This window comes from Chroicocephalus ridibundus, chromosome 8 (genome assembly GCF_963924245.1).
Source record: "Chroicocephalus ridibundus chromosome 8, bChrRid1.1, whole genome shotgun sequence".
Taxonomy (NCBI): domain Eukaryota; kingdom Metazoa; phylum Chordata; class Aves; order Charadriiformes; family Laridae; genus Chroicocephalus; species Chroicocephalus ridibundus.
In genome coordinates, this window is record NC_086291.1 from 57145885 (window position 1) to 57173836 (window position 27952).

At 42.4% G+C, this 27952-nt stretch overlaps 1 long non-coding RNA gene across 2 annotated transcripts; it reads right to left on the reverse strand.

The window, feature by feature from the left end:
• Positions 1–9850: 9850 nt before the first annotated feature.
• LOC134519542 (uncharacterized) lies at positions 9851–25791 on the reverse strand. Of its 2 annotated transcripts, none has more exons than XR_010072246.1 (4): positions 25330–25791; positions 16114–18116; positions 11347–11413; positions 9851–10345 (listed from the first exon to the last, which is right to left on the reverse strand). It is a non-coding gene; the product is annotated as an uncharacterized LOC134519542 (long non-coding RNA). The 2 variants fall into 2 exon arrangements; XR_010072247.1 differs by lacking the exon at positions 25330–25791 and adding an exon at positions 18236–18334.
• Positions 25792–27952: the final 2161 nt, after the last annotated feature.

A 27952-nucleotide genomic window follows, 5' to 3' on the forward strand; every position in this document is an offset into this window, starting at 1 on the left:
CCCCCGGCTTTTATAGGCAGGGCGGGCGCGTGCGGGGGGGCCGGCTGGCGCCGCGCGCGCTGGTTGGCTGCAGCCGGCGCTGACGCCGCACCGCGCCCCGGGCGAGGCCGCCCCGCTCCCCTCAGCGCCGGGCGGGCGCCGGGCTCCGCCGCCGCTCGAAGCGGCCTCGGCCGGAGTCGGGCCGGGGGCTCCGCGCGGTGTCCCGCCGGGTCCGGGAGCCGCCCCGGGCAGCCGGTGCCTCGGGCCCAGGGTCCCCGTCGGACACGCTGCGCCTCAGTCTGCCCTTGCCGTCCCCCGCCGCCGCTCCGGGACCCGCCGCCTGGCGCCCTCCGGCCCGTCGGTGCCCGTCTCCTGCGGGGGGTCCAGCCCGGGGACAGCACCCGGCGGGGCCCGGCCGGGGTCGCCGCGTCCCGACGCCAGGCTCCGGACACCGGCACCGCCGGGCAGCCGCCCCGCCCGGCAGATAACGCCGTCACAGAACCGAGATACGGGGCAGGCTACGGACCGGTACCCGCACGTGTGACGGAGGGGACAGGGACGGGGACAGGGGCATTTTACGAAGGAGCTTCAGAAATTCTTGTCGAGTGCCACAGGACTGTAGAGGTCCAGGACTGGACCATAAAACCATTGTGGTTTTAGCCATATGGTTCACAGTATCCAATATTTTTAATGCTCATCACAATTACTTTAAATTTCTAATCCGTGAAGGCTTGTGTATTTTTCCGAGTGCCATACAGACATCAGCTGAGCGTTCTCACATACTTCTTACAGATATGCATTGAAAACAGTTACCTCTGCTGGAAAAACAGAGGAACAATTTCCTTATGCATCAGCAGAGACTGCTCTTAGGGCTCTAAAAGCTTTGAGTAGAATTTCAGATTTTTAGGAAGTTCATATATGGACATTAAAGACATTTTACCAGAGGGGGCGTAGCTCTTACAATGAAACACAACTTTTTTTAATAATCATGAATAAAAATAAGGAATAAAGGATACATAATTGAAAGATTTTTAGCTCTTTTTTCAGTCAGCGTGCAAATGGCTTTGTTACAGAATGAGCTGACAGGTTTCAAGGACTGTGTATCACACTGACAGCTAAATCTGACTCTTTTGTGACATCCAGTGATATCCTGTTAAAAAGTCACGTTAGTCAGAGCCAGCTGCAGACGCTGATACGCCACGCGAGATGCAGCTCTTATGGGTCATTCAAGGGAGAGAACACGGAGGACAGACGGAGTTCAGTAAGCGACCGGCTCTGAGTTCTGAAGCTCTGAGTTCCTTTTGTCTGGAAACCAGGTCTCAAGAGAGGGTACTGCTTCCAGGCCGCGTGGAAAAGCAGTACCTGTTCCAGTGCAGAGTTCCAATTAATTCCTGGCTGGACACCCAACTCCCACTGAACTCAGCAGGGTATCAGCTCAACCGTTTTGCTGATGCAAATTCTGGATGCTGCAATGAGCAGGACCACGCAGGTACACCAGGAACATCTCCTCTGTCCACACCGTGTCTCGCCAGGCCACATAAATACAAGAAATATTAAAGTCTATATGCAATAATGTACCAAAATGTTTGCTTTACATGTAAGATTGCTCAGTCACATTTCTATCACATTGTAGCCCATTTCTCCTGAATGTCAAGTGAAGCAGCATGAAAAAAACTTAACAAAGTAATTGTAGAATGCTGGGTTTGCCTGTCCTTGAGGCCTGTCACCCTACTGTAGGACAACAGCAGTCTATTGCTGTTATACAGCTCGAGTCCATCCTCTATAATATGGATTGGGATCGTACCCAACGAAAATAACCTCACATTACTTAAAAATAAACTTCAAAATTCTGATCCCGATTTTAAAACCCACTTCACAATTCACAGCTGCTCCCAAACACATTTTGACTCAATGCATGACAGTGATAAAGGCATTGCTCCTTTTTAAATTCAAGCAAAATATAGCTTGAAGGTTTTGCTTAATTATAGATAGATTTTTGTCATAATCTCTTACTCAGGCAGGCTGAGAAGTAATACAAGCAGCAGCAAGCAATAAGCATCTGACTTCCAAAGTTCTGTAAGGAATATGGTGGTAAATTGCTTGTGACAATAAAAGTGTTGTCCTTTATTACTATACTGTTTCTTTTTGACAGGGGAGGTCAGTAAACAGGAAAGAATCCCAACACAGACACTCAGAACTGTCTGTTACTGCAGAGTGGGGGCATGCCCGCGGAGGAGGGCGGGCGGAGATGGAGCACGGCAGGTATTACCCCTCGTCCTTCTTAACAGCCTCAATATTTGTCTATGGTACTTCACTGCTTTCAAAAAAAAAAAAACAAACCCCAAACACCACAAATTACCCCACTCTACCCCACTTCCAGATTCTGAGATCTAAATTTAATGCATGTAATAATTTATTGAAACACCGCTGGTGACCGCAGCCAGTGTTTTTTCATGCTGAAGGCCATATCAATCTTCATTTTGAGTGACTAACATGCAGCAGTACATTTTCATAAATAATAAATCACAAATGGTTAAAAAAATGAGAGTCTATCACTTTTACACCACTATATTATATGTTAAGGCATAAGCAAGCTTAATACTTGATAATTTGAGCTGTTTAAAAAAACCAAACAGTTGCAAGGAAGTGTTTTTTGCTTATGTCCAAGGTGAAGCGCTGACAGGCGCAGTGACTGTATTTCACTGTCGCCAGTGGCTGACGGGGAGGAGGGGAAGCCCAGCGTGTGTAGGTAACTCACTATTGCATTTGAGAGGTTTTTAAAACTTCTGACTCTGGGGCTGTCAGGCAGCCTAGTATCTCTGCAGCCCACAGAATGGATTTTTAATTTTTAATTTAACTTTGACAGTTTCTACTGCCTTCAAAAGGGCTTTATTCTCTTTGGAAACAGCATTTGCATGCTAGCTGCCATCCGTCTTTATCTTTGATGCGCAGCTGTAATATCTAATACTGGAACTTCAATATGTGTGTCACGTCCAGTTGGATTATCAATAATATAAAGTTTTTGTGTTTAGGATGAAGGTCTGGAATGCAAGAGATCTGACATAAAACTTTGCTACCACACTTCTATCTGGCCACTATCACTAAGACAATCTTGCAAAAACTTTTAAATAAATTAGGAGACGCTGCCTTGTTTCTGAAGTGTAGCTTAAGCACTGCAAGGCAGTGTACAAGTGACTTTAGATGAAAGACAGGCTGCCTTTTTTTTTTTTCCCAATACTTTGATTTTGTTCCACTCATTATTGCCCAGATGTTCAGTGAAATATTGTCCTAATTATCTGAAAGGCTCAGCTTAGCCTAGACCTACAGATCCAGGTTTAGAACCTTTTTATCTGTGACTTAGAAATTCCGGTCTTATTGTACGGGAAGTTAAGTATTTTACTGCCCAGCGAAATTTTCAAAAGTACTAACTGCCCAACTTTGTCAGTAAGTACCTGCATTTTACAGCCTGGCCCTAAGAACATTTGAAAAATAAAATATTTCATTTTTCTATGCCTCCTTTCTCTGTTTATAAAGTGAACATTCTATTCCTTTTCCTCTCTAGCCTTTCTCAGATTATAAACTCTCACTGGGCAGAAACTGTCTGTCCCTGGGTGCTTGTGCATCCCGATGCTTATTATTTGTATCAGAGCGGTGTTTATATTAGCTAGGTTAGACTAGTTTATTTAACCCACTTGCTTCTAAGGAAATGGTACTTGGGCTGCCATTTACAACCCCCAGAAGATGAAAAAAAATAATCATTTGAGTGATTCCTTAAGAATGTATCACTTGCTCAAAAAAGACCAATTTCACTTGTATCATAACAAGTCAGCAAAACTATAGAATATTCACCAGCAATGAAGCCTCAAATGATGAACTTTGTGCGGTGTCCTTCTTAACGTTTGCTGAAGCAATCGGATATGAACAAACTCTTTACTTAATCTTTAATATCTACTTCTGACTGCATGAAAGTCTCCTGGCTACCAATTAGAGATGTGCCACCAACCCGAACTCTGACATTTTTAAGCACATTTCAAGAAACTTGGTATCTGGCACGTGCTGGTATCAGGAAATTTAGGGGGTAAACAATATTCCCACCTTACGTAGCTTTCATGGATAAAATACAGATAGAATATTATTAGAAACCAATCGCTAAGAGACATACTCCCTTTTTCTTTCCATATCCAAGGCTCTTCTATGAAAATCATAAATGAAAAATGTATTTCCTTTTAAGTCAACAGGATTTTTGCCATTGATCTGAATAAATTCAGGATTTCTCCAGATCATCTAAATGATACATCACTTTTCTGAGAATCATTAATTAGGATGGATCTTCCTTCTGGCAGAAGAAAAACAGAACTTAACTGTGGAGGTACTCACTGTAAAAACTAACTTTGTCAGAAAGGTTCGCTGCAGGCACTTTGAAAGAACATCAGACACTTAAAGGAGCACGCGCTGGCTGCAGCATTCCCCGTGCCGCTGGCGACGAAGGGACAGGAACAGGAGACTGGCCTGGGAAAACACACGCTGCCTGTTGCCCCGACAGGAACCACTGGCCAGAGAAGAGCCTGTCAGCTCTGCAGGACCTGCTGTCTTCCTGGTACTCTGCAGCCTTTGGCCCAAAACGCCAGGCTTAGAAATACATTTGAGAAGTGAAACGGGTTAGTTGCATGGAGAACGATCCCCGAGACCTTTGCCTTTATTACTCAGTTCTAATTAATGCATATCTCCCTAAAGTTGAAACAATTTTGCCCGATTCCAACTGTAATTCAAAACACAGAATTTGACCAGAGATATGCAAAATACATGTCAAGATATACTAAAGTCTGCATGTATATAAAATATATTGCAATGCATCAAATGCTTTGACATGTTCAAAACTGGCTCTTTATTGCTCAAGTTTCTTTTCAAAACTCTTAGTCCATTTAGATTTGGTGTTTTTGCAAAATAAGATGCTACTGTGAAAAGACCTAATACTGCACTTCTTTCTGCAGCAAGGGAGACCGTTTCCTCTCCGCGGGCTCCAGGGACACCCTTTCCCGCGCGGAGCACAGTGCAGTAGCGCCCAGAGACGGTCATTAAACTCCACTGCGGGAGTCCTGGGGCTTCGCACAGGAGCAGGACAAATTACCTGCTGGAACATCTGCAGCTACTGCAGAATGGGTAATTAGCGCAGTCCACACCAGGGCCTGCTTTGGTGGGTTTCTAGAGTCGATGAGCCTACGGGAGCCCCCTGGAATCCTCTCGGTCCTATAAACCTTAAAGTCCAGCAGCAGGTGAACAGTTTCCCTGTTGCTGGATGGGAAATTGTGTCCTTTGACCAGGTGGTTCACTCTCATTACAGTATTGGAAAGTTCTATTTTCTTTCCGTGATACCACTCCATAAACCGGGAATGCAGGTTTGTATCAGTCATTTCTATTACTGCATGCATGTACTAGATGCACGCACACACTCACATATATATGTTGAATCAAAGATATTTTTGAAGTCACCACACCAGAAATACACACTTGGATTTAGAGCTAGAATTCACAGAATAGAATGTAACGCACCCGCCTTGTGACACAGACAGAAAGAAAAGAATACATGAGAGATGAGAAATCCAGGACAAAAGGCAGAGCAGCTTTCAGTGCCTTTCCATAGAGAACGTGGCTATAGAAGCAGCTCAGCCTTTCATGCCGGTGAGTTAGTTTTTCAATTCTGTCAGAATTGGAGAGATAACCTTGAGTTCTCCCCACAGGGATTTCCCCCCTCCTTTCACTATTTTCGTGTCTCATTCTGTGGCTGACAATTAGAAACGCTATTATGTCTTGACCCACACGACATGTGAAATGCCCAAGCACCTGGTGTTCTGAGATGATGTTAACTCACCTCAATAGGTTTCATCTCAAGTTCTAATGAGTGTGACAAAGTAACGACCCACGGAGAGACTCCACAGAGTTCTGGTAGGCCAAGGGAAAAACAAGTCGTTACCTGTGGAGATAGCTTTTGCAAGAAACAAGATTGCGCACAGGTGGAAGACGACTGACACAAGAAAATGGCAAAATACAGGGTTACGTAATTTCAGCTCCAGATTCTGCACCACGTGTGTTTCAGCCAATACACCTGGGGCCAGGCTGTAGCTTTGACAGTGCATCTGGCGATGAGGTTCTGTACCCCGGCAGTCAGGTTGTGGAGCGTTCTGCCTTCACTGTAATCAGCAGCAGCTCCACGGCTGACCTGCGCAGGGTGTGTCATGCCCTGCCTCTGGTACGGTTATTTGCACTAAGAGGTACTTGTGTGTGAGAAGAGTCAACCAGCCCAAACCTTCTCAGATCATACTTGTCAAAAATGCACTTACTTGTCATTGTGCTACCTCTATTTGGCCAGGCTGCTATCGTATTTTCCGAGGGGTAGATCTAAATAAACTTATTTGATTTTAATGGTCACGACAGATTTACCTTACCCTTCCTGCCACTCGCCCGGTTCCATTTTGATTTACCTGTTCTCTTTTCATCGTTTAAGATGACAAAGGGATTGTCCGTTTTCTGTGTGGTTTACCCTACGCAGCTAACTCCCCACTAACATCCAATACAAATACTCAGTATTGTAATGGTATTACCCCATCTATATTTTCATTATCCAAGATCTGAATTCACTGGTAATTTTATATTTAATTCCTTTTTTCAGTATTTTTCACACAGTATGCCATCATGAAACAACGGCGCAGAGTAAATGTCTTTCTTTGCAGAATGATTGATATTAATTAGAAAATATATACCAAAATAGTAGTAATGCCATGTAAAAAAGTTTTCAATGCTTTACATTTAAGTGGTTAGCAATATTTTCAGTATTATAAAACAAATGGCATTAAGGGAATTCATTTGTGAAACAAATCCTGTGTCAATGTTTTCATTCTATAATGCATGTCAAAAATTTGCAGTTGAAAATGACATGATTTCATTTTCAAATAAAATGGAAAATATTTTGCCCATAAATCCTTTCTCTTCAGCCTGTGAAAAATACCCTGGACTATGAAAGAGCACGTTCTACATCCTTGCTGTGCCTCAGCCAGTCTGAATAAAGGTTTAATGAGCTGGTGAATAGTGTGACCAAACCACTGATTCTCTGACTAGCGGACGGTAAGGCAGGAAACAGTCCTATTCGTCTGGGTTTGACTGAAACCTGAGTTAACTGCCAGTGCCCACACAAACCAGAAAAATAGGATTAAAGGCCAAAGAGATACTAACAGTAGACATGTTGTACATCTGCTTTGACAGATGATTTTCACGCTTCACAGGTTTAACTAAAGATCACTTCCGCAGCAGTTCTTATGAAGCTAAACCCCTTCTAAATGAAACGATTAAAAAACAACTGAGGATTAAAGAATCAAAATCTAAGCTCTCGTAAAACTCTCCAAAATGTTAATAGTAATGATAAACAAAGATGAAGTAGAGCACCTACATACAAATTTTCAAAATAATTAGAAGTCTATACACCAAAATCCAATCAATCTGTTTGCACAAAGCTAAGAAGAGTCTTAGTCATCTATTTATTTCACTAACTCCGTGAATCATTAAGCACACACCAAAGTAACTTTTATCTGTGACTATCAGAGTACAGTATGCTTTCACAGGCTGTGAAAATTGCAAGGATGAGACTTGGAAAATCACCTTCGCTTCTTTCTGCTTGTAAAATGACTGCAACCAGGTGCCTTCCAAAAAGCACGACCTGAGGTTAGCGAGCACGCGCGAGCTTACGTACGATGATGCTGTTTTAGTCTGGATCGATGGCAAATAACACAGATCCATCGAGCTACCACAGTCAATTAAGTCAAGGAATTTCTTTTCTGTTGTTTGATCTGATAAAGGGCTTAGTGTAAGAGCTGTTCAAGGAAACGCTACAAATCCAAAAGGGTAAGTTCAAATCCTGCTCCTGGGTCGACGCCAAAGACCGCACTCACTCGGAGCGGTGCTGGAAGCGTCCTCAGCCGGTTGAGCTGGAAGTCCGAGGCACCAGGCACAGCAGTGTGCCACAGGGTACAGATGTGCCTGGCCTCCTGTGCCACCACATGCTGTGAAGAGATGAGGGACGGGCCTAAAACCAGGAGGAAATTCTGGAATCTATTCCCTAATATATGAACAATATAGCAAATATTTCTTTTCCTGCAAGAATATTTGTAACCTTTTTGTAAGTGCCACAAACATTAGGCTGCAATAATATTTACTAATTTGCACTCACATTTAATTTTTAGCATCACCCTGTCATACTTACATAAAATATTATTTATTAATGAAAGCCCCTGAACGCAATATTCTAAAAATAAAGGGAAAAGTAAAGGGAGTATTTTTAAAATCTTGTCTGACTTACTTGCCACTGTGCCACAATTCAGAGTTGTGCTTTCTAACACGCTGCACTGGGCTCAGTCACCAAGCCTCTTCCTCCATTTCCCCAGCTAGAAGACAGAGTTAATGCAACAGTGATGAAACTAATTGCTGGGAAACCAAACATCTTCTCTTCTGATGATTAAAGAACTCTTGTTAGAGATTGTAATAGTTCTGCGTAGTCAGAAAGGTAGCTCCACTGAGGAATTAATTACTGGTAACTGCTTTTTCTTTTTATTCTAGATAGATCTGATACAAGCTCTTGATGCTTGGGATCTACGAAGATAAGGCAAACCAGAATGAGAACAAGTGTAAGCACCGCTCCAGAGAAAGGCAGAGGGAGGCAGCTCCTGTGAACGAGGTTCATTCCAGAGCCAGATGTGCTCCACACTTTGCCTCCCACTGCAGTAACGGCGAGGCTCGCAGGGGTGTATCATTGCTGCACCGCGACTCCTGAGTAAGTGGCTTGATCTTCATAGTAAGTCTAACCCTGATACAAGAAGGATTGCTAAGCAGCAACCAGAGGGCTCCGGGTTGTGACAAGAGATTATTCCACTAAGAACCACTGAACAAGTAACTGCCATCTTCAAGACTTTTTATCTAGAGCACAGTTATCTGTGGCTGCTAAGGAGGCCGGGCAAAGTTTGAGATATTTAGTAACATAGAGGAAACATCACAGCTTAGAATTCAGAGGCTTTAGGAGGTGTAGGCTCTCACTCAACATTCACTCAACATTACTCTCCTGAGCCATGGTTTTCATTATTGCAGTTGTTTATTTTCAGTTTGATCCAAAATCATGAGAACTGCCAAACGGGACGCCAATGTCCCGAGGAACTATGTAAAAACGGGGGTGTATTTCTCTCTGAACTGTGCTCATTCAAACTCAGTGCATACTGACGCGAGTACGGGTCCCTGAGCGAGCCCCCAGGTCACCGCAGCACAGAGCTGCCAGTCCAAGGCCAACCCGCAATCCCTGTATCTAACCTCAAATCAGAGCTTAGCTCTTTTAGTCAGACACATTGTTTAATAATATGCTTTATTTACCTACTGCTATTCATTCAGCAGCACTCCAGTCTTCTAAAACTAACTCGGTACATCGTGTACGTTTCTCCACAGACGTTGAACGAACTTAAACACACAACATAAGAAAAGCAGGGTAAATCCAAGCTCAATTGGGCAAGAGAAAGAGTCCCGAATTTGTCTGAAATTGGTCTGAAGCTAACCTGGAGTAACTGGAAGCGTTTGTTGAGAGAGGTTTAAAAATGCAAGTACTATTTAAAAAAATCACACATGAGAAAATTCTTTTGGAATAATCTGTTTCACAGGATACAGCCTGATGCATCCTAGGTGCATTACTGAACTGTCAGAAAGTACTGAATGTACTGCGGTGGCAGCCTCTAATTAATCCACTGAGTGCCATTAATCCAGCTGCCGATGTGTGTGTGTTGCTTGCGTAACAAATACTCTGGAAACGGCACCTTGCACTTGAGCATAACGATGTGACTGCATGAGATGCCTGGTACGGCTTTAAGAGGGCGAGTTTATATTTGAAAGCTAATACGTGTCATGTTAAGGGGGCATATATTTTGCACGTTAGTTTTCTGGAGGACAATCCTCCACATTTAATTGAAACCCCTTCCTGTTTCTGTTGATTTCTTAACTCTTCCATAGACAAGTCGTACCTGGAATTCATGCTCTAGTTGTGATTTCTTTCTTCCCGAGCAGGCATGGTCTCGTGCAGTGGCATTTATCTGTCAGCTCTCCTCATCCCCACTGACTTAGTCGTGAGCCATTTTTAGAATTTTCTTCCAAGTTTTTAGCATTGTAAATTTGACTCATCTGACTTCATTCTTCAAAGATATGTTTTCTTTTTCTTGTTGACAGGGTGAAATTTATAACACCGAATCTTCCATGTGGATGCCGTATCTTATGGAGACTATGCAGTGCTTGCAAAGGTTGTGCTGGGATGGTTTTGGTGAACATTCCCACTCGTAAATCCTGCTGTCTAGAATATTTATAGAAAGCAAATGCAAGAAGCGCCAATATGGCTAAAATAAATTCAACTCCACATTCAAACACTGTCGCAAAACACACTTGTTTAAAGTCTACTCAGCTGCATGTGAGATTTCTGAAGCACGTTGCATTTCTGTACAGTGAAGTCACGACACTTCATTGTTTAAATCACTTACAAGTTCTAGTTATTCCCCCATTAAAGATGTATTTCAATAATCTGGCCAGTCTGAGCAGGTCCCTTGTTAAGCCTTACCCCCGTGTGCTATGTTTGAATGATCTGTAAGCATAGTAAAACATTATTTTATGTGGCATCCATAATATATTATGCACATAGCTGAAAGTGGGAAAGGTTTTAGCCTCATCAATGAAGCCTCAAAGGAGCAGTCGTGGTGTACCTACATGGCCTCAACCAGATGTAATCCTTTGGGCTAAAAGACAAAAAAAGCCACAACGTATTCCAAGTATCAATTCTCAAGTCTGTTGCTGTAGGGTTCGAGTGTATCCAGGAAATAATTTCCTGAACCAGAAGTAAAGGGCTACAAATAAGATATATCAAGGGGTCCTTGTTTTGATGCAAAAATACATTTATCCTTCAATTTCAGTTACAATTATTCCCTTGGGAATTAAGCTTAAGAGGGAGATTCGGGATGTCAGACACTTGTTGCTTCCAAAAACCAGTTTTCCAAGTGACGAAAATTAAATGTTTGAAAAGTAATCTAGAACGAGAAGGAACGTATGTAATTTATGGGAGACCAGATCCTTTTATCACTTACACTTGTGTCATAATGAGAAATTCTACTTTGTGACCAGTGTAATATCCGTTCTGAAGAAGTCCAAAGTGGAACTAAATATAACACACTAAATTTCAGTATAAAAATAGAACCTTCTCAGCCTGGGACACTATTGTTATTCCACATCATTTGCAGGATTTTGTAGTTGGACGAATTTAACTGGATGTAATGACTCTTGACATAAGAAAGCATTCTGACTTACTGCTCTGGTCTTCAGTGAGCGTAGCTCCATTGGCTTCATTTTCCGCAATCAGTTCACTAACTTCCCTCTGCAAAACGAATGGATGATTTTATTTGGGTGGGTTTGGTCTGCAGAGCTAAATAATCAGTTTCTTGTACCCCTGTGGATAAAATCAAAGTCCTCTCTAGTCAACAAGAGGGAGAAGAGGGCTTTGAGCATACAGATAAGCTTCTTACATAGAACCTCTTCCCAGGAAGAGTTGTAGAATGTGCTCATGCACTTATAGCACTTGATAGGTGTCCATCTCCTCTGCTGCCAGGCACTGAAGCCAAATGTACATCAGACATTTTCCTATTATTTAAGACTTTAAGTACATATTAGTAATCTAATTACTTTCTACTTAATAGCACTGGGACAGCGTATTAGTCTATGCAAAAGGTGCCTGTATAGAAGACGATCTAGCAGTTTTCTTTTAAAAATATTTAAAGAAATGAAATTGTTCAACTGCCAAACGCGGCTGATCTCCAAGGGTCGGTACAGAGCCTGGTTCTGCCTGCGGCTCTGTACCACATCGATAACGTGTCCTCGTGGCTCTGTCCTAGGCCCTAGCAAGGCTGCTCAACGCTCATCCTTCCACAGACTGCTTTGACAGCTCTCAAAAACGTTTAGCTTTTTATGTATTTCATTAAAGTATTTTAAAATATATCTGAGTGGAGACAGACAAAAGAAAACGTGCAGGAAAACTCTCCTTGATGGCGCCTTTCGTTCAAAGATTTAGGAACACGTACAATTATAATTCCACGTGGAAGCTAACGACTGAGACACATCAGACTGCATTTACCCAGAGTGTGAAGGAAATCCCAAAAGGGGAAGGACAAAAAAATTGGGAATGATCTATCAAGCATACAAGCATATCTCAGAAAGCAGTCTGGTAACATCTGCTTTTGAATGGCCAAACAGCAGGAATTCACAGAGAGCCAGCAAATAATTCAGTTACCTGGAGAAGTCATCTTAATGTAGGGAGGTACATGCTGTCCTAGGGGAGAACTGGGAGAGGACTCAACTATACTTCTCTACTATTAGTTTTTCATTCTCTAACTGCAGGAAATATGATAAAAACTATGATGTCCAGACCTCACAAAAAAGAACATCCATGTAGCAGCGGCAGAAAAGCTGCCAAGGTCTCTGAAGCATGTTGAACAGAGCAGTCTATTCCCTAATCCCCAGCCGTGTGCCGGCTGTTCGTGCTGCGCAGGATGGCCTGGTACGCAGGCCCTGTGCAGTCACTGCCTGACTAAACCACACCGGCCTTAACTCCTCCATTTTTAAGTTAAATTCCCACAACTATAAGCCCTCAGTCGCTCGTATATCATACTGATATAAATCAAGACTTACAGGTCTTACTTTCCATTTCCAAATATGCCTCAGACATCCTCCTAGCATTTAAAAGGTGTTTTTTCACTGTACACATATTAGCATATTATGAAAGAAATAATTAGCATATCAAATGCTGGAGATCAATTAGCTGTCAAAGCACCAGCCTAGACACAAGCGCCTGACTTTCGTAATAAAATCAAAGCTGGGCTGGCCAAACGCTGCTGCGCGCTCTGTATGGCCGCTCAGAACCGAGCAGGAAAGGTTCGTTCATTCCCCTCTGCCCCGACAGCACAGGAGCCGATTATCCGCTGCTTCCCTTTCCTGCTGCGTGGAGCCAAACCCTAAACGAGATCACCGACCCAGTGACTATTCTGTCATTGCAGACATCTACCGACTGCCTGGCTTTACTCCACAGCCGCCCCTCGGTCGCGGCACCTCCTGCGCCGGCTCCCCAGCTCCCCTCAGCCCCGGCGCGGGGCTCTGTCCCGCTGCCCCGGAGCCCCCGGCTGCACGGCACCCTCGGCTCCAACGTCCCGCTGGGCCCAGACCCTCCAGGATTTGAAGGAGTCTCGAGAGGATTTCTCTCATGATGACGGAACGGGGCCAGCACACCGCACTGCGCAGAGCGGAGATCAAACACATCTGCCCTCCAGAGAAGCAGCTGCGGAGCTGCGACGGCTCGGTGGGCTGAGAAGGAGCAGCCCGAGGCAATCCATGTCCAGAGAGCGGCAAACACGCAGAACAGCCACTCCGCACCTCACTCTGCAGGCTAACCAGAGCCGGCCTCTCATGAGATTTCCCTGTACCTAAAAGAAAGAGAGAAGGAAGCCTCTTCTTTTAAAGGAAATCTAATCAAATCAGAGATCAAATGTCTGCTCTGGATTCACCATACAGCTGTACATCAAACGCCTTCTGGCAGCAAAGAGCCTTCATTCAGCACTGAAGCTTTGCTGCCTTTGAAAAACTTCCAGCACTTCTGCCTGAATCGCACTTCCAGCCATGCAGATGGCTCAAACACCCATTTGCTTCCGTGGGATGATCATCTTTAAGGTACCGTTATCAGATTTCTATCTGCAGATACTATTTAACACGGCGTCATGTTATACGACCACGTGTTCAGGAAACAAAGGCGACTGTCTCCGACTGGAATTTCATCCTTGTGTTAAAGCAGAGATCATTCAGGAAAGAAACTGCAGACAGTGCTTTAGCAAAAGATTAATTCACATTAAAAAGGGAAAACCATGCAAAAGCTAAAGCTTGCTATGACTTGGTTACTTTATGACTCCCACAAAATATTCTCCAACACACAGCATTTTTATCTTACCTTTTTTCCCTTCATCCAAAGAATAAAGAGCAGTTCAGCACAGGAACTTAGCATTGCCTTCTATGCTTTGTTTTGAACTATATCTCAACAGGATACTGACAGACAACAAATACCAGTTTCTAGTCCTCAACTGAACTCCCTTCTGAAAAGACTAGTCCTACAAATTGACTACTTTGGGAAAATAATTCGCTTGTTAGCCTTTATTAAAATGGGTGATGCCCGTGTTTTTATTTTTATACGCTGCAGACCCACCTCACCATCTTACCAAATGCCCTGTATGTATATTCAGTATTACGTACTGATAGCACTACCGGGAAACACAAAGATGAGTTACTTCCACCATTGACCGACTCTCAGATCTATGCAAAGAAAGTTTTCTACAACAGTTGCCAAGAAAGTCCAAGGTTAACCCAGTCTTTGCTCCTAAGACGTCACTTTGTGGTTTTCTGACGGGCATTGCCTCTCTCACTGTTAGAAGAGTGAGTGCTTGTCTCCTAAGTGACAGCTGGAACCTGATAAAGGTTCACACCGTGATTTTCAAAGGAATTGATGAAGGATAGCTAATTTACACTTTTGTCTTGTGCCTCAGATACACTCACATGCACCTTACAGACCAAGGAAGCCAAGCTGGAGGGGACGAAGGTCTCCCAAAGGAGCAGCAGTCAGCGCCCCAACACGTCTCCAGTAACTGTACGGTTAGAAACGCTGGGGCGGAGGGAAGGGACGCACTTTGATTTCACTTACTATTGTCATCAGTGTGAATTTAATGTAGTAATTATAACTCAGGTAAGATAAATTCACAAACACTATCCTAGTAAGAAAACACATAAATATATTCATAGTTTAGACATTTTGAACAAAATCATCTATTACTTGTCAAGAACTGAGAAACTCCTAACATCTGCACTGAGCTCATACGAGATACTACACATTGCTAAGAATTCCCTGAATATTCATTTCATTTGTTTGTGTTTAATTTGCAGCATATGATGTTTTATGCTAGCAATTACATAAAATCAACAGTTATGAACACAGATAAAGGCCTTCACAGAGGCTAGCAGAAAGCAGAGTACTATGTAACAATCTAACCCATTTAAAACAAAAAAAAAATAAGACTGGCATCATTTCAAAAACGTAAAGCGCTCTCTACAGCTGGAAGAAGCATTTATTATTTACACTCCAGAGGCTTTTCATTCATATCTACCAACATGTTCATGATTTGGAATGAAGACAAATTAGCAAGGCAATAGTCAAAGATTATTTTTTTTTCTCCAATAAACTCCAGATCCAGTAATATTCAGGCTAGTTCTTCACATTCTTCCTCTAGCAACTGATGGAGATGCGAGAGGCTTAGTAAGATATGCCTGGATCAAAGTGGCAGATGCTATGTCACACTGTCATTTCTGGATTTGGATACGTATCTGAGGTTAAATGCTAGCAATACATGTAAAGCTTGTCAAGGCAGGTTGGCGTCATGAATAACGTATTGCCTTCTACAACACAGAAGCCACTGTAAAGCCTTCGGCTTCTATCCATTTAACGGCTGGTCCGACATACAGAACACGGAATTTTCACACAAAAACCTGCCCGGGGTTTCTGGCTGTGGACACGTGGCAAGTGACTGCTCAGAGCACCATTCTAAGTCAACAGTATAAAAAGTTATCAAACTTGCAGAAAACCACACAGTTGTTTTAAAATCTGCCTCCATAATTTGTATTATGTTACACTTTTATCAGCCACAGCAATAACATACACGCACTGCAACTATGGATGTACCCAGGTGCACAGAAAATAATGTTTCAACAAATTGTTGAGAAGCATTCAACTATCTTGCAGTGGAGGTAACGGCTGCTGAAAAGCGCTTGTCATCTCAACTAGTTAGTCTTCACCCTAATTCACACCTGTAAAAATGCAAATTCTCCTGTGATCCTTAAGACAGCAGTGGAATACCCCAACTTCCGTAAAAGAAGTTTGTACTATTTGGAACGATTTCTGCATATACTTCTCAAACTAAACCAAACCAGCCCTGCCGCAGTTGCCCCCCTCCCAGTGCCGAGGCTCTGCTCCCCGGGCACCACGCTTCTCACCCGAAAGCTCGCAGCCTCTCCTCTCTGCGCAGCTCCAATTGCCCACCCCCGGCAGTTTGGCAATCCAGTCTGCTGAGGGCTCTAACCGCAGGGTGTGTTCGAGACATCCTGTGGTAAAACACAGTTGGTAAGTTTTTCTGCTAAGATACAGGTGCTCGTGTTGATACGGGTATTTTAATAATAGCCTGCAGATCAGAAAACTCTTCCAAGTAGGGGGAGACCCGGGTTCAATTTCCTCATCAGCCTGACAGGCTGCAAACCGCATCTCCCCCCTCCCAGGACAAGCTCCCAGGCTCCCGCTGTCTCCTTTCCTGTGCAGCCATCGCTCTGCCGCGCTGAAAGGACGCGGCATTCACAGATTAAAGTGACAAAGCAAATGTACTGCTATTAATATAAGCTATTGAGTAGAAATCTCAAGCTATTTAACCATTCGCTATTTATCTTGCACAGCCAAACCATGTGCCGGTTCGTATCTGCTGGAGGAACAAAGCAACCATCTCACAACCAGTAACGCTGCCAGGGCCAACGCTCGGTCCCAGCTTCAGCTAACGCTGTATGATCAAATTCCTGTCAATAGGTACTAACGAAGAGATCCGACTGATGGTGCCGAAGCTTCTCACTTGACAGCAAGCTGCCTCCACAAAACCAAAATGCATATACAAAACACGCTGAGCGTGTATGAGAAAGTATCTGTTTACTGACTACTACTGAATAAATTAAAAAGAAGTAATTGCCCTGTCATGTTCTAGTTTTGATGTACTTCAGAAAAAAAATTTCAACCTTCAGGCAGGGGGAAAAAAAAAGCCTTAATAAGGTATGGTTTCCCTGAATCTGATAAACACAATCCCAAAAGCATCTCTTAAAAAAGTCAGAGCCTGTACGTTACGGATATCTGTGCTCCTGGCAAAACACCAAGTTATACTTAGCTGGAAAGCAAAATCTACACTGGGCATCAGGGACTAACTTAAAGATGTAACTGAAATACTTCCCTAGGAAAAAAAAAAAAAAAAGGGAAGATGTGTTATAAAGAGAGAACAGCCTGTGTTTGGCTTCATTAGTGCTCGGAAACAATTCCCCCTCCATCGCACGAACAGTGGATGAAAAGGACTGCCTCCAAATACAACATGCTGTCAGAAGGCGTCTGTAGCTCACGTGGTCGGTCTGCAAGGGCTCAAGGTGCAGGAGAAGGGAGCTCCTTCCGCAGGTGCCCCTCCCTCGCCGACGCAGGGAAGAAGGGATGGCGCCGGGGAAGGGAGCTGGCAGGCCCCGGTCCCCTCAGCAGCACCCCATCGCCAGCAGACGGGCTGCAAGGAAGGGACAGGCCCAGCGCAGGGCGGTTTGCTCTGCCGAAAACAGTGAGCTAGCAAAGAAGCGTGAGAGAGGAGTCTTCATCCTCAGCCGGCTTCTGGCATAGCAACCCCTGGGCGGCACCGTGCCTCAGAGCTGACAGGCTGGTACCGGACCCTGCGCCGCGCACGCGGGCTCCCTTCCTCACCCACCCCGTTGGGTACATACAGACACGGACTTCCATCCACCGAACAGAAAAGCTAGCCTGAGCGGCTGGGATGCACTTCAGGTAACAACGGTTCAGTCCCGTGAACTGAAAAAAGAGGCTGGCGGTGGTTCCGCTCACAGTTCAGCGTCAGAGGCCTCCTGCGTCTTGCTGCGCGGGAGGTGAACATGGGAAAAGTATTCCTAAAACCTGCAGTCCCTGAATGGGACTTCTGACACCAGTACAAGGCACAACAGCCTTCTTGTCAGGGGACAAAGGGTTCAACGCTCGAACAGCTCCAGGACCACGAGCTGCGGCTGTACGCAAAGCTCCCGTCTGTACCCCAGGGGTGCTGAGCAGGGTTCACAGATGGGTCCATGGAGGCTCCCGGTACAGCTGCGCTCCAGTCTGGCGCGGTAAGGGATGCCAAGTGTCCAGCAGCTCTGCCTACCGTATTTCTCACCAGCGAAGAAAGGTAGTTGATCTTCCAGCTCAGGGATTTTTCACTCATCTATAGGAAAAGAATACAGTATTTAAGGAACCTTTTTTTTTTTCCCCACGTGTTAAAAGAAGGAGGATATGGGAAATCTAGGGAAGCTGGATATCCCAGGGAAGGCAGCAACGACTGACATATATAGGGAGGTCGGTATCTCTGTGCCTTTCAAACTTTGGCTTCAACCGCTGTTGACAGTCCAGAAGCACAAGTATACAATGCCAGTTTTCTCCCCCTTCTCCAGATTTTGTTCTCATCACCTATAAAAAGGCACCATGACAGTTAAGATTATGGCAACACAAATCTGCGACAATAATACTAAAAATTAATTAATGATTAACATTCCAATCCATTCAAAAGGGCAGGAGCGAGCTCGCCTTGCTCTGGGAGCCCCGATGAAGAGGTACGCTTTGCTGCATTTCAAAACGTGGCCTCCAGAGCAGCGGCGTCCCGAGCACCCCAGCACCGTGGGAACCCCTGCCAACAACCCTTCCCTGGGCAAATTTACCAGTGCCAAATCCCATCCAACACTCTCTACTGCTGCGGAACACCATCGGGAGACAGGCAGCATCTGAGACTTGTCTCAAGCTATATTTTTTCCTGTTTATTCCATTTCAGAAAACAGCTATACTTCCCTTGGAATAAATCTATCTTTGAAAAATCCATAGGACTAGAAGAATTTCATTGTTCTGCCAATATTTCAAAAGAGTAAATAGCGTGACTTATACCGCTATGAGTCATCCACCTCAATATTGATTTCAGGGAAAATCATGCAATATCTGATTAAAGATTATTACTTACTCTTAAAGGATTAATTATATTTTATAGTAGTCAACAGGTTTTGGGGGAAGATGAGTCTTGTCAGATCAAATACTCCCACCAACAAACGACAGCAACTGTTAACATATTTCTGAACATGTTTTAAGCTTTGAACTCAATACCACACAAGTTTCTGAGTCTGAGAGACAGGAATATTCAGAAGTTATATGGCAATACTAAATTGGAAAATGCTTTCTTGATACTACATTTCCTAATAAGTAATTATCAATTATTTAGGGTGAAAAGCTACCTAGAGAAGTGATTCTCAGCCCATGACGTAACGTATTCTTATAGTACAAATACAGAGCGAAAGCTGATAATGTTTGCACAAGGAGTAAGGCTGGAGAGAACAGAAAAGAGTGAACAACACCAGAGCCAAGGGTTTGCTTGGTGAACTGCATTGGAGGGGTTCTTCTGAACAGCCAAGTACAAGGCTTGCGATGTCGAAATTAAACACTGCGATCCCTGACTCTTACAAGGGCCGGGAGAACTGTCAACAGCAAGTATCTGAACCCGAACTACCAATAGCTGGAATTCATGATGGGTGGTTTTGCAGAGAAGCATATTGGACGCTCATTATTCTGAATGTTACCGCTCGTCTGTAAGTAACAAGTGCTACAGAAATCATTTGTGCTGAGTTTCCCCCATGTAATCTGAAAATGTATTACATCAATCACAAGGCTGCTGCCACCATTATTGACGGATCTGTAAATTGGAGTTCATTCTTTAATGGTTTTGCAATTCTACCTCTGATACCCGGAGCATATCAGGAAAAAATCTATAACAGACAGCTATGGGCTTGTCAAATCTCTCACATTTGATTTAAAACAAAGCTGCAACGGGTTTGATCAGTGATGTACTATGCTGCTCTTGGACACAATTAGTAACGACACCACTAGCATTTACATAAATAAACTTTCGCAATTTTCCAAGTAAAATTACAAACTTGTAATAACAAAAACTTCTAGGAGCCAAGTCAATGGCAGCTTACGTCACCGTACTTCATGGCTACGCAGGGCTCGTACCGCTTCCCTGTAAACACTCTGTTGGCCTTGATGCAGTGTGGCTTCCCACAGCACCAAAACAAAAACCTTTTTAATTATCACAATGAGAGGCAGGAGTAAGGAAAAACAATGCTACTCAGTAAACCTTCCCTAATTAATTTTTACACTTTTTTTATACCCAGTAAAGTGCATCATAAAAGCTAAGTATGACTATTACTATTATTCAATTTTAAGATTACCAAGTAAGAAAATGTTGCAGAGTTTGTATCAGATTGAAGAAAGGATGTAGAGCTATTTTCTGACACATTTATGGCATAAATAGAAAGAAATACAGACTAAAAGACCAAGCTCTGCAATTTGCAACCGTAGAACAGAGATGGATTGAAGAATTAGGTGGGGGGGGAAAAAAACAAACCAAAAAACTTTCAAAATCCTGAAGACTGTGGTTTGGAAGCATCTTTCCGGTTAATATTTCATACTACAGTAGATATTTGGAACAATGACACAAAGCAAGTCTGTTCTTTTTCCTGGACGCAGGATACAGAGTACACCAGCAACGTTTAAAAAGCAGATCAGAGCATTCTCATCTTCCATTTTAGGAAAAGGCTAAAGGGATTTGTTTGTCTCCAATGGCATCTCCACTTTTTGTAATTCTATTAACTGAGCTCTGCCAGAAATGATATATAACATAATCTCACCTACGAGGGGTAAACGCTGTCTTTGTAATAATGCAGCATACACAATGTGCCAGGCATTTTCAAAGCGTTTTTCCGGGCACATCGCTTCTACCCAGTTCCACCTCACCCTGTTTTCCAATTCTGCACGTTACAGGATCAAGCGAACCACGACTGGTTTCTGCAGAGTCCACAAAACCGTTCACTTCGGAGCACTGCTGAGGGTTATGAAAGAGTGTCTTCGTTTTAAGTGGAAAAACAAACTCACTGTTCAGTTCCTTTCTTTCCTCTGTAACTGGATTATAGCGGTTAATTTTGTTAAGAACTATTTCTAAAATAGTGGCATTATCACTTCACGTGACGAACACAGGCGGCACGAGGTGGAGGGGATGGAGAGGACGCTGAGGAAGGGGCAGAAGACTCAGCAGAGCTGGAAACCAGAGCAGTAACCGAGTGACGCTGGCCTGGGCAGAGCAGAACGTGCTGCCCGACACCTGCGGTCACTGACCTTTTGCAGCATCTTTCCCACACCCACTTCTGCTGAAGGAGATTTAAGAAATACTTGTCCTAAGTTCTAAAAATAAATAGCTTGAATTGTGAGTTTACAGCAAAAGATTTTAAGAAAAGAGCACCACTGATATCAATAACAAATGTTTGAATCCCATCAAATTCCAGAAAATACTGAAGCATTTGTTTCATTTGAGTAGTTTAAATCAACATATAAAAGACATGTAAAAAGCACATAGGAGGAGATTCTTAACTGGTTTCCTGGCAAAGGAAATTATCTTCAACCCAGAAACAAAAACTAAATTCCAGAATAGGCATAATTATAGATTGAACGTGAAAGCTTAACCTCAAAGAGAAACCATTTTCAATCTGTAAAACAGAAAATTGATCCAATCCAGCTGCATTCATAAGCAATAAGCAATCCAAAGTTTAAAAAGACGAAACGATCACAAGAACCACTTGTCTGAGGATATTCTCGTGCAATGAGAAGCAATATTTCAAAGGAGATAAATAAGAACAGGATGAGGATTTGTTAGAACAAGTATGTTGGACACTAAGCAACAAAATTACAGAACGGTATCCTGTACGCATATTTTTGCCAGGATCAATGGGGATTTCACGCAGCTTTGTCCTGCTACCCTTTTGGTCACTGAGTAAACTAAATCCCAGAAAATGAGGTGAAATGCCAAAGCACTGAGCAGAGCCAGGGCTAGTGACCTCTGCTTCAGTTTAGTAGCCAAAGCCGTCACCCTGCTGCCTTCCAACGCTTCTTACCAAGCACTAACAAAGGGCTTCAAGAGGCTCCTCGTGTTCAGTCTCTCTGAACAGAGTTCATTAACACAATAGCTTTTATTTTTAGAAGTATGAACATCTGGTAGTAGGCTTAATAATACAGAGTATCTCACAAAATTACCGTCTTTTTATTGCATGTTGGTAACCAGCACTTACATTGATACCAGAAAACTTTTCTTCTTTACATATTACTTTTTCTTGTATTTCCACTTCTTTGTTATCACAACGTAGCATATTTCTAGAAAGCATCAACTCCTAAACTAAAAACAGTATCCTAAAATACAGCAAATAAAAAGTACCTGGCAATTGAATTGAAGAGTCTACGCTACAATTATTACGGAACAACTTTATTCCTAAAAACAATAACCCTTAAATTCCAACATCCTGTAATTAGATTATGTTCAATTGATTATTTTGATTGATAAGGAAACTGTAACCCATTAAAATATTAATCTCATCAACTAAAAAAAAAAAAAGAAAAAAGAAAAAACTGTATGGCATTAATCTCATGAAAAGATTCTAAATTATACATTTTATTTTCCTACGGAGATTTATACTGCCATTATCTCTTACATCCACATAAGATAAAGGAAGCGTGAATCTGTCTTTCTCCATGCAGGGCACTTCATAACGCTGCATTAGAGAGGGGATTATTCTGTCCTCACACTTCATGACACTGTTTTCTTAACAACCAGAAGCACTCTCTTTTAATATTAGGACAGATGTTTTGATTGAGAGCGACTATGGATATGTGCTGAAACCAAAAATGAAAAAAACGGATGAATAAATACTGAAATGTTCATTAATCCTTATTCTAAGGGTGATCTTCCACCACCAAGTAAGATGCTCAGCCAGGATTTCCTCTCAATATTGGCAGCAGCCAAAGGGAATACATTTTTATGCAACTTCTAAAAACTACATTTACTCAAACTGCAAAACATCCAATTGTTTCTTCTTCTGTTAATTGTACACAGGGCAGGGCCATCAACATCTGTGCCAACCTACGCTCATATAAACAACAGAAGTGCAGGCTGATTGCATCTAAATTTAGGCACGACTTTTAACAATGCAAATGGTATGAGAAGAAATTTTTGTAAACATGTCGAATTTGGGTTTGATATAGTTTCCTCTACCATCCCACAATATGACATACATCGGCAATTCAGCTGCGAAGGGCTTCGGGCTGGAAAGTTAGCTGCCGTCTGTCTGCACGTGGTGACCACTTGCTCAAACTATTAAACATCTTCGGCTGTCAGGCTGTTCCCTGGAGAACCAGCTTGCGTCTCGGGTAGACAAGGTCAACACTTTTGGGTCATTACAGATTAAATTCATATTGTGACTTAGAGATGTAATGGGTAAGCCAGCTTAACCATCAAAAAATAATATGAAGAACTCCTAAAACATTCTTTATGGGCATTGGAAATAGTGGTAGGAATAGTATAATAAACCAGCAATATTCATAATTTGAAACAGCCTAGGTTTCTTTCCATAGCACTGAAAGGCCGTTCTTTGTTCTGTAACACTTGTTAGATTTGCAAATTGCACAGTAACTGAAATGTACTGCGCCATGGTTACACACGCCATTTTAGAGACGTATGTTACAGGTTTTTATATGAACTAACATTTTCATGCAAGAGAGCAGAGTTTAATGAATTGCAAAACCGTGTACTCGAAGCAGCAGTAACACACCTTAGAGAATACTCTCATCTTGATGCTTGAGAAGGTTTGCATACAAAACAGTACTCCTCAAAATGAAAATACAAAAACCTGGCTTTTCAAGTAGAAATTACGATTCACATACTGAATTTTCCATTGAAGCTGAGCTGCACCCCACACAGCCAGGAGAAGAGGGGACACGTTTTCCCCGCTGCCCACTAATCCCACCGCCAGCTCGGACCCAGCGCAATAAAGGAGAGCTGGGGGGGGCTCTACATACGCAGCCCCCAGGTCATTCCAGCAGCGCACCATCGCCCAGCCATACGCTGGCCAAACGCCTTTCCGTACCTCTCCAGCCAAGCAATCCCTGGGTCTAGTTCTACGTCTCCCCAGGATAGTCTTCCATGGGGAAATACCCAACCATCTGGTTAGCTCCGCTTTCAACTAGCTTTGATCCAACAAAGTGGCTCAAAGCAGGAAGAAAAAAAAAAAACAAAACAGACAGATACGCCTCTCGGTGTTTTGCATATATTGAACTGGATTCTGATCCTAGTTTGACTAACGTAAATCCAGAAGAACTTCACCGAGGACAGGGATACAGGTCAGGGACCATTATTTTGCTGTACTGTCCAATACTAAGCACAGCTGGTTTTTAAGTGAACAAAGAAATACCACCACTGCACAAAAGACATTCAGCTCCTATAAATCAGCGTAGCTTCACTGAAGTCAACCGAGTTACGAAAATTTACATCAGCTACAGATTTCCTCTAGTATGCAACGAACAGCGCTCTGTCTGCTCCCCTGGGTCTCAGCTCAGGCTCTATATGAATACAACAGATTTGTTTTTCCAAAATGAGTATCAACACATTTTCTCCTGAGCCACATATTCTTAGCTTCTATACACTGCACATTGCCAAGATGACTAAAAATGCTTTTAAAAGTAATTAAATGGTTTTTCAATAAAAAACATCAATGACACAATCTTCTTACAACCTAGAAAACTCACCTCATTTTATTACCATTTATTGTACCAAGATACTAAAAAAGCAATTTGCTGTAGAAAATAAATCTCAGGATAACATACAGTACTGAATAATATGAAAAAGGAAACTTTGAGACGGAACAAAGAGCACCTCTGAAAAGGCCACACAAAATGATGTGGCATGACTGATTTTAGCCAGGAACCTTAAGGAACAAGATACCAATAAAGTTATGAGGAAAAAAATTAAGAGTCTGAACACATGAAACTAACTGTGATCGTGGAACCAAAGTTGTTCTTATATTAATTTTATGGATAGAAATTTACATACAAATATTTGGATTTCAGCAAAGAAAACAGACTAAGATCTCCTCCACTAATAAGCAGGACACACTACATCACAGTCCTGAAGCTGGAAGCCTGCTTTTCAAAGAGAGTAAAGGTCATAGCTGGATGTCAAAAAACATCAGGTTGTTATGTTTTCATATAAAAAATTAGCATTAATATTTTCAAAGCATATACAATACATAATTTGCAAATTTCAGGAAAAAGTATACATTTTAACAAGCCCAGACACTTCTGTGTATATTATTGCATTGTCTCATGGAAAAAACCCACTCTTCTAAGCAAAGAAAGGCACCTAATTCCATTTCAGATAATGTACACATAGTCTGTCTTGAAAAGTATTATTGACTTGTAAAGTCAAGTATGCACAAGTTAGAAAGCATCAGAATTAGATCCGTTTGTGTTTATTCAACTTAGCAAATCGTTGTGTATATGCTGAAACACGGGCTTGTTACCTTGCTTTTCAGATGATCTCTCCGTTTAGCGCACACAGCAGCCGTTCCTCATCGTTTGGCTTGCGGCACTGATATGAAATAATAACACAAAAAACGTTTGACTCTTAAAGGCCTATTTATGCTGCACTGAAGCCATTACCAAAACGTCAGTCAAATCCAGTGGGATCACAATTAGTCACATGAAATCCTGCCTGAAAGTCTACAGATCTTTGTGGCTGGCTAACCCTGCTTCCGAGAGCCCAGCGGCCAGTGCAGCGGGATAACCTTCCCTTATCCCGGGTAAGGTCCCCCGCAAGCCCCGAGTACGTGCTGCGCCGGGGCCAGAGCGACACGGCTAAGTAGTCGCAGGGACCTGGAGACTGAGAGACCAGCTAAAGGACAAGAAGTTACCAGCTCCATTAGACAGCTGACGGTGACTTGTTCGAGGATTTTCAACCAACTCTAATCAGCAATGTTTCCACCAGAAAGTTGAAAATACAAACGCAGTTTTTGTTAATGTCATAGCAAGAACAGCACTGTCTTGAGGAAATGGACCTTTTGAACTTAAGATTTCTAATGACAGTTCCAGGAATTCACCAAGGAGCAGGATACCATTCACAGAAATAAACCGAACACTTTCATGTCAAGAATTCTGAGACAAGTAATTCCATTTGTCCTTTTCTTTTTTTTTTCCCTTTTTTAATAAAGTAAATCTGAACAAGAACTTCACACAATGTAAAGTTAAGGCCTTTCCTCTAATTTTGCTTTTGGTATAATTCTTATTTATATAAACAGATTATGAGATATATCGCAGCAGGAGGCAAATATCTCTTTAAAGACAGAACATCAGGAATTCTAATGTAGAGAATTCGGGCAAAACTACCTTCATCTCCATCGGTAAAAATATACAATAACTCAATTTCAGAAAACAAAATTGGAATTACAGTGGCATCAACAGTAGAAAAAAATAGGCTTGACGTGGTTAACAGTATAATGTTGCTAGAAGGAAATAATAAAACTAGAAATTCATAGCAGTTTTCTCGGAATCCTTACCACATTCTGTTTGGGAACTACAGTGGAGACGTCCGTTTTCCCCAGGGAACTAGAACAGCTGGGAGCAGAGGAGGCAGCACGACCCACCGACAGGGAACTGGCCCATACCTCCGAGCTCACTGGTTTTCCCTCCAGCCACATCATCAGCTGCCAGGTGACCTTGGATAAGTCGCTTCTTTTCTTTGGTATATGATGTTTTACTTTCACTGTTTCTGATGATAAAAATAAAATTTTGGTCATTTATGCCTAAATATTAATCGGTTTACGCGCATCCTTTGCAAATTAAGTCTACAAAACCATTTTAAAATAATTTATTCTTAACATTGGTATTTCTTCCCTCTGTGAATTATTCTGAGAAAAAAATGTATGCAGGAAGGAATACTCTCTAAAACACCCACATCTGTAAAATGATTCCGTAAGGGGTCTTACACGGCACTGAAAACAAACTGAAACGAGAGCCATTACCCCCAAAAAACCCCACATGTGAAGAAGATCGAAAAGTAATTTTAAGCTGCTCAAGGTTTTTAAGCACCCCGTAGCCTGTACCAACAGAATTGTTTAAAGCAGTTAGGTATCTGCTGAGATGCTTCAAATCTGAAAAGAAAAAAAGATTTCCCCTTTTATCAGCATAGGCAGGTAAAAATATTAAACTCCTTAATGATTTGGCAGTTGTTGCAAAGCAATTATCAACCTCTGAAATTAGGCGTCAGAATGAAAAAGCAGATTACTGTCCAATACTCAGTTTTCAGTGGTTTGTTTCAAAAACTATAATGTAACGGTATTTTCTACTTCCAAACTAAAAATGTACTCTCATCCCACCTGAAGTAAACAAGATCTTACCAATATACCGATCTGGACTTTGGGGAAGTCTTGACTCTGCTTTGAGCCACTCTAGTTACTTCGTTTGTCCTACGTTTCTTCAGAACTGCAGTTTACATCATTCATTTCAGTTCCACCATTATAATTTTGAATACTGCATAGAATATCTTCATGGAAAGACAGACCTTCTAAAAAAACTTCAAGCTTGCTGCAATTGCTTAAGACTCAGGAAATCAGGTTTGTAACTCATAATCAGAACCAAAAAGAATACTACTTTTCGGTAGAAATAGGGAGGAGGTAGGTCAGAAACATCCCATTAGGATTTGGAAGAGATTATGGGATCATTTGCTGAGATGAACTGAAATTATTGAGCACCTGATATCAGGACTCTTCACACGGTGCTCTTTTTTCGCTTGGATGTCCAATTACAGATGCTGCTGTGGATGTGTAAAGTCTAGGCAGAAAGTTACAAACTGGTTTTGGCACAGAACCACCAAACTTGGAACATTCTCTGACCCAAATTTCTTAATTTTCTCTTCCCAGCATGAAACCCATCTCCTCCCCAGAATTTTGCCTGACATGGATTTGGATTGGAGGCCAAAGTCGTGATAGCTGATGGCAGTTAAGTCATCTTTTGCGCTTGTTAAAAATAGAGTTGAAGGATATCTGTTCTCACCACTAACAGTTGTCATTTTGACATAACACTTTTTATGATGGGAAAGTGCTCACAGAATTGGGCAACGCTTCATTTTTTTAATACGTACAGAATCAA